The sequence below is a fragment of the Scardinius erythrophthalmus genome, assembly GCF_964197995.2.
Source record: "Scardinius erythrophthalmus genome assembly, chromosome: 7".
Classification (NCBI taxonomy): Eukaryota; Metazoa; Chordata; class Actinopteri; order Cypriniformes; family Leuciscidae; genus Scardinius; species Scardinius erythrophthalmus.
The window spans coordinates 21,361,271-21,368,402 of NC_138227.1; positions in this window are offsets into that span (position 1 = coordinate 21,361,271).

Here is a 7,132-nt window from a genome sequence, read left to right on the forward strand (position 1 = left end):
GTCCATTAAAACTCAAGCCCTCCCCTAACTGCACTCTCTTGTAGAAAATATGATTAGAGGTATCACCGAGTTAAAAAAAATCATGTGCTTGAGTATAAAAGCAGTTTGATTGTTTGATGAACAAACAAAGAATGCATCACTCTCAGGGCGTTGTCAGTCTTGGAAACAGTCATGGAAAATTCACTTGTTTGAGATAACCCATGCATTTTGCTTTGATTACAGTTATTTAGAGAAATAATAATGTTTATATAGTTATTAAATAGCAGTAATGAGCTTTTGAAAGCATTAAGAATGTTAGGCTCCATAATCCACAGTCACATAGGGTCACAATAACTCTGTAATGAGGCAGTGCTACATCAAGCCAACCTACAGTTGTGACAAATGGTGTTTCAAATGCATTGCACAAACAAGTCTGATAAACAAAGCCAGTAAAATCTCCAAGGGGATGAGAGCAACAGAATTAGTATTTGACAGCTTGAAAGAGGAGATGGATTCATTGCACTGGCCTGGTTTCAACTCAGAAACATCTGGACCTTGCAGTGGACCTTCCTACTCAATACTTGTATTATTCAATGACTGCAAATTAGAAAGAGCTAAATTCACCTGCAGAATTAAATTGGTCATAGCAGAGATAGTTTCCAAACCATAACCTCTTAATGCTCTTACCTTGACACAGAAATAGCCTCAAGTAATTCTTTAAAATGCAAGTTCTGTGAAATGTTCTTAATGTTGATTCCCTTCACAACTATAGGGTTGTATGGCTATCTTGATCACACACACTTCTAACTTTACATCATATAAGCTTCACAGGTTTATTAAAATAGCAGTTCCTCTAAAGCACTTTTTCATTCAGTCTCGGTCCTTGCCTGCTGTTTCTTTCTATCTATCTATCTATCTATCTATCTATCTATCTATCTATCTATCTATCTATCTATCTATCTATCTATCTATCTATCTATCTATCTATCTATCAAACCTTTTAAAACTTTTCAAAACTTTCAAACAAACCTTTTTTTAGGCCAACATTCAAAGCTTGTCTTGCCAAACTTTGGTTTAGTTAAAAAAATGACATTTACATGAATTCTTTTGAATTTCCATTTATTTTAATTTTACTCTCTAATCTTCAGTACTGCATCCTCAATTGAGATTAAGGAACTGAATTGGCAATGATAAGGCATTCTCAATTCAATTCTGAATGGCACACAACCCTGTGGTCTGGTGCATGAAATCCAAACAGCACACGCTCTGTTGTAAGCCGTTGTATTGTTTTCACATGTTTTCACCCATTCCATTAAAGGTGAACTAAGTAACTTTTTTTTACCTTAACTGAACAGCTTCGGAGTCATTGGAATGGTTATATTACTTATTTCGGGTTGAATGGTGGTCGTTTCGCACCCCCCTGGTGCCCGTGAGCGGAAAATACGCACTTGCAACTTTGAGCCGGCGGCCGGCGTCAGTAAGTCTCGCGTGATATCAGGTCTCGCGATGTAAACAATTGCTTTACGGCCAAAAGAAATCTGCTAAAATGCTGTCATTATTGCACTCCCTCACGCTGTCCGAACCCGAATGAAGAAGACGTTTTAAAGAATGTCCCATCTGCTTTGATGTCGTTGATCTACTAGCCTCTGGTGTCTGAGAATCACCAACGAGTTTTTACAACAGTGTTGTCAAATATCTATTCCGAAGCTGTGGGGGGAGCTCTAGAGAGAAACCTGCGAGCAAAAAGCGAGAATACAGCGAAGAAATCCCGAAGCTACTGAGTGCTGCTTTAATATTTCTGAAAATGTCAGTGAAAATCTCACCACTCTGACTTGAATCTATAGTGTAACATCAATCAGCACTGATGTACTGAAGGCATGCTGTGAAGAAATCCAATTACACTATTATCAACCCTCAGTGTCACATCCATAAAGTATCTGCAGTGTTCAAGCAAAATGTGAGTGCAAAAGAATGGTGGTCAACACCAGCATGGGATGGATTTACATTTTCAGCTCTAAGTTGATGAAATCAGGGAGAAAATAACTGTAGTGTCAGCATATCTTTTACAGCATATATAAATCAGCTTTGGGAATAGGGGAAGTGGAATTTATATCTGTGAAGTGGTCAGAACCCATTACACACTTGCATTAGGACACTGTTCTGCAGCATGTTTAGGGACATCTAGAATTCCCTTCCTCCCTGACGCTGACTTGCAATCCCAGATGACAGCATTGCTTATTTTCTGTTCTGTCACCTCGTCTCCAAGGAGCAGACTGAAAACTGGGTTCAGGATGAGACAAGCCTGGAATGTCAGGTCACAAACTGGAGTCTGGGTGGCTACAACAGTCTAGTCCATAACAGAGGCCAGTATTCCAGAAACGGAACACATTATATAGTGATTATATTTTGTATATTTTATGCCGAACAGATAACAGATCACTAAAAATATTTGAATTATATCTGTTATATCTAAACACAAGATAACAAAGTAATCCAAATGTTCCTGATATATTAATAAAGCAGCGCTGATAAAGGTTACAGTATATGAAAATTACTTTCTTTACCCCTTGCCCTCCTCTCTGTTGATAAACACAGACTGAATGCTGCTTTGTTCTGCCTCAATAATGTAAACAGCATGAACAGCGAGGCACAAAGATGGCATGTAATTTATTTAACCCAACAGTCATACATTTTTTAATGAACATCGTTACTGCTCTTAATGCTAATATAAAGAAAGAGTGTCAACTTACAGTGGGTTCCGATCCGAATGAGTCCATTACCATATAATTATATTAGATTGCTTTACACAGAATGCATTTTCGCATTCCACTGCACTTCTTTTACCTAATTGTATATTCATATGTACACATGCTCTAGATGGACGTGTTTGACCATTGCGCTCTCAACCCGTGTATAGCGTTCTAAAAACACAGGCTCAAGTTAAAATAAGTTTAACTTTTAGGCTACAAAAAATGCTTCTTTTTCCCCATTCCACTGCCCACATCTTGTGTTTTTTTAACACAAAAATGTGTTCTGTGTGAATGGCCCCTTAGTATGAATAATTCCAAACCAAACAACAACTTTAGGAAAATCTAAAAAAAAAAAAAAAAAAAGCTTAAAAAAAATAAGTAGCTTATACTGTAAAAAATTTCTAACCCTCCCAAATCAAAAATTTCAAGTGACCGATAACATCTACATTTTTCAATTGGCCCAAGTGAAATTCTTGTTGCAATAGTCTGTTAACATTGGCTCAATGAGAAATAATACGTCAGACTAATTGAAAAATTTAGATGTTATCGGTCACTTGAAATTTTTGACTTGGGGATGTAATTTTTTTCATCCAGTTTTCTGTTTAAAGACTTCTTATTTTATATGGAATATTGCAGTATTTATTATAAATAACTGGTCCGTGTAAATCGTTAGTTTGGTTAATTTTTTTTTTTTTTAAATTCATGTGTCCTAGTAATCGTCTAATCAATGACACTGATACTGTGAATATGCAAATGAGGACGTTAATCAAGGGATTAGTAGCATAATGTTCAGTGTAAAACATCAGTTTATGAGTAGGCTACCCAAGATTAATTGTTAACCCTCTTTAAAGTATGAGCAGTGTGAAACATGAAGCAAGATATCTCAGGGTTGCGTGGTATTTTTCCCCAAACCAGTTCAGTGGAAACTCTGCACAGCCAATTCTGAAAATTTCATTTGCCATGTCAATTACAGTTCTGACTGCCCACACCAAACACTAATCCTTAACCATATCCGTAGCCAAACCTTAACCAATTAAATTAGCCTAGTAATTACTGAGTAATTCCCAAATGGGGGTATACATTCCCAAGAGGGGACGTGAGCAGGTTCTATGGGGTAGCTACGCAAAAATATATTGATTTTGCTTGGCTTGTTATGCTTAGGCGGATCCAAATTCTTAGCACTTTTTACTGTACCAATCTATTTTTATCAGAGGTGGACAAAGTACACAACTTCCTTACTTGAGTGAAAGTACAGATACTACTGGTCAAATATTACTCCATTACAAGTAAAAGTTGTAAAGACTGATTTTTACTTAAGTAAAAGTACAGAAGTACTTGTTTTTAAAAGTACTTAAGTATCAAAAGTAAAAAGTAAATGTCAGTGCATTTTTTCATTATTGTTGCATAGTTGTATGTAATACTTACAGTACCTTATGCCTCTGAATATATGCCTGCCTACCTGCCCTCATATCAATATCAAATTTATTTCTAGAACACAATTCCAGTAGCCTGCGAAAACCCAGGCAACTTCCGGCAAATTTAGATTTGCTCTGCAAGTAGTCTGACAAAGAGCTCATTCGAGCCCATTTCTAATCCATCGAAATCGCGGCACCAATCAGAAACGTTGGGGCGGACTTTACACGATGACGATCGCTCTGATTGGTTTTAGGTCTATCAAATTGCGCCCAGAGGCATTTGAGTGACGTCCATTGGTGAAGCGCACCAACTTTTAAATGCATTATTATATTCAGATTGCAAACACACAAAGTCTCCATGAAAGACCCACTGGCAGATGAACGTGCTACTACATTTCTCTCCGAAGCGGTAGGAAATTAAATTAGATTTAATAGAGGATTTTAACTGTGACAAGATGATTGACAGGGCAGTTTACGTGACAGGATGCATGCGACAGATCCGTCCGATAAAGATGACGAAGTAGTCTGTCCCAAAGCTTGCCTTCTTTTTTGCTACACATTCAAAAGTAAATATCTTTTCTTCACAAAAAGAGTACATACTTTTATGGCGTAGTGTAACTTAGGCGAATTGGGACGCAGCATATGGCTTTACACGATGACGATCGCTCTGATTGGTTTTAGGTCTATCCAATTGCGCCCAGAGGCATTTGAGCGACGTCTGTTGGTGACGCCTCTTTGGAAATCAGTTATTAATGAAGCTTTGCCAGACCATAACTCAGTTACTACTGAGAATGGTCTGGTTTTAACCAGGCTACAATTCCAGCAGTGGGACTGAATGTGAGCTTGAATAAGTGCACTCAATAACGTCCACAATGGTTTCGGACACCCAAATGGCTGTTCCCTCAAACAGTGCCTTCTTTAAAGTTTTTTGGCTTTTAGTATGAATATGTTAGCCTTGCTGTTATAAGCTAGTGTGCTCCAAAACAATGACAAAATTTGCATTTAGAAGACCAAACCCAACGTTGAAAATTAAAATCAAATTGATGTCAGAATCCAACGTCAGATTGACATTAATCTCCAACGTTGGACAGACGTTGTATTGTGGTTGAAAATCATATTGACGTCAGAAACCAACATCAGTCGGGTTCTAACCCGACTTTCATTTCCAACCAAAATCCAACATGTTGACGTCAATCTGACGTTGGGTTCTGATGTCAACTCGACTTTGATTTCCAACCAAAATGCAACCCCTGCAACCAAAAACATCCCCTGACTGATGTTTCTACTTGAGGACCTTGACAGAAATGTAGTGGAGTAAAAAGTACGATATTTGTCTTTCAAATGTTGTGAAGTTAAAATAAAAAGTTTCCAGAAAAAATAATACTCAAGTAAAGTACAGTACTCAAGTAAATGTACTTTATTACTGTCCACCTCTGATTTTTATGAACCACTGAACTTAGCATATGAGCAGCATATTGCGCTATCAGTCCATTTTATGATACGGTTTCTAGGCTGCAACAGAGGATGTGTTATTGCGGACTTGAGGCCTTGATTAGAGATAGGCCTTCTGCCCAACATAATCCAAATTTTGAGCAAATAAATCTCTATTAATTTATGCGCATCCATGCTCTCGTTTTGTTCATAGTGAACAAAGATGGTGACGCACAAAGGAAATAGGTTATAGTATAGGCCTACATAAACCGGAAATTGTAACATGTAAGTAAGTGCGCAAAAGGTTCCTGTGCGCATGCACATTTTTTCTTGTGCACACACGAAAGTCTGTATATTTTTTATTTTTGCAAAGAATCTTTTAGGCCTCCTAATATTTGAAAGCAAAACATGTGGAAAAAAAGTGCTAATCTGCCGCCATCTACTGGTTATGGTAATTTGACTTTTTTTTTTAAATAAAAGTGTTGAAATAATTTTTTTTTTTTTTTGAAATTTAGAATGTCTATTTTGCCCAGTCTTTTTTACCCACAACATTGATTATTTGGTTTAATTTCGATGAAGGAGTTTCTACTTGAGCATTACTGATGGGATTTGTGAAGGTAGGCCTACTTAAGGTTAAAAAGTTTGGGAACCACTGTTCTAGAGCCGTTAGTATCCTAATAAAAACAATCCAGTTTTGATTTTACTGATTAACGTTTGACATCTTGGGAAAAAATTAATTCCTAGCAATATAAAGGGCAAAAGGGGATAGAACTAGGCGCAACACATTTAGATGCCTCCATTTTTCATGACTTAAGCAGGTCTATTTTGAGCTTCCATTGGCTTTAATCTTGGGCTGAAAACACTTGACGTAGCTGCTCATCACAGCAGTAGAGCAAGCTCCATCCGGCTAATTCTTCTCAAGAAGTGTTTGTCTAAAAAGAAGAGAGAACAGCTTTTCATTCCACTAAGAAGCAGATATTATTTCCCCCTCCATTCAGGAGCTGGAGAGCTGTAGATTAGAGCTCCCACACACAAGCGTTTTAAAAGCCAATATCTACTGTGTCGTTGCTGAGCAACCAATTATCCAAGATTTGCACTTCCTCTTTGAATGTTGTTTGCTGTTAATGTTAGGAATATATTTTGTTTATTCTAGGGCACTGACTGTGAAGTATGTCGAGATGAAGATATGCCAGCTTGAGCACAGCGGACATCAGATAATTTGATTGCTGCAGTGCTCAATTAATTATTAATCGTCAGATGAAATCTTTGATTGAAAGACAGAGGCATTTTCACAGTGTAAACTAATGCCAGAACTCACTCTGCCTCAGTTATGTGCTCAGCTATAACAACGTTGAAAAGGGTGGATGGGTGTAACGAATATTGCTAAAACACTTTCCCCATTCAATTCCAAACACACTTACAGTATGATTAGAGAGAAGGAAGGAAGTAATGAAAGGGCAGATGTTCTGCAATTTCATCATTTGTCACTGAAGCAAGCAATTCATGCTTCAAGGAATTATTAGGACAGTCTATTCATGTACCCACACACATACTGAA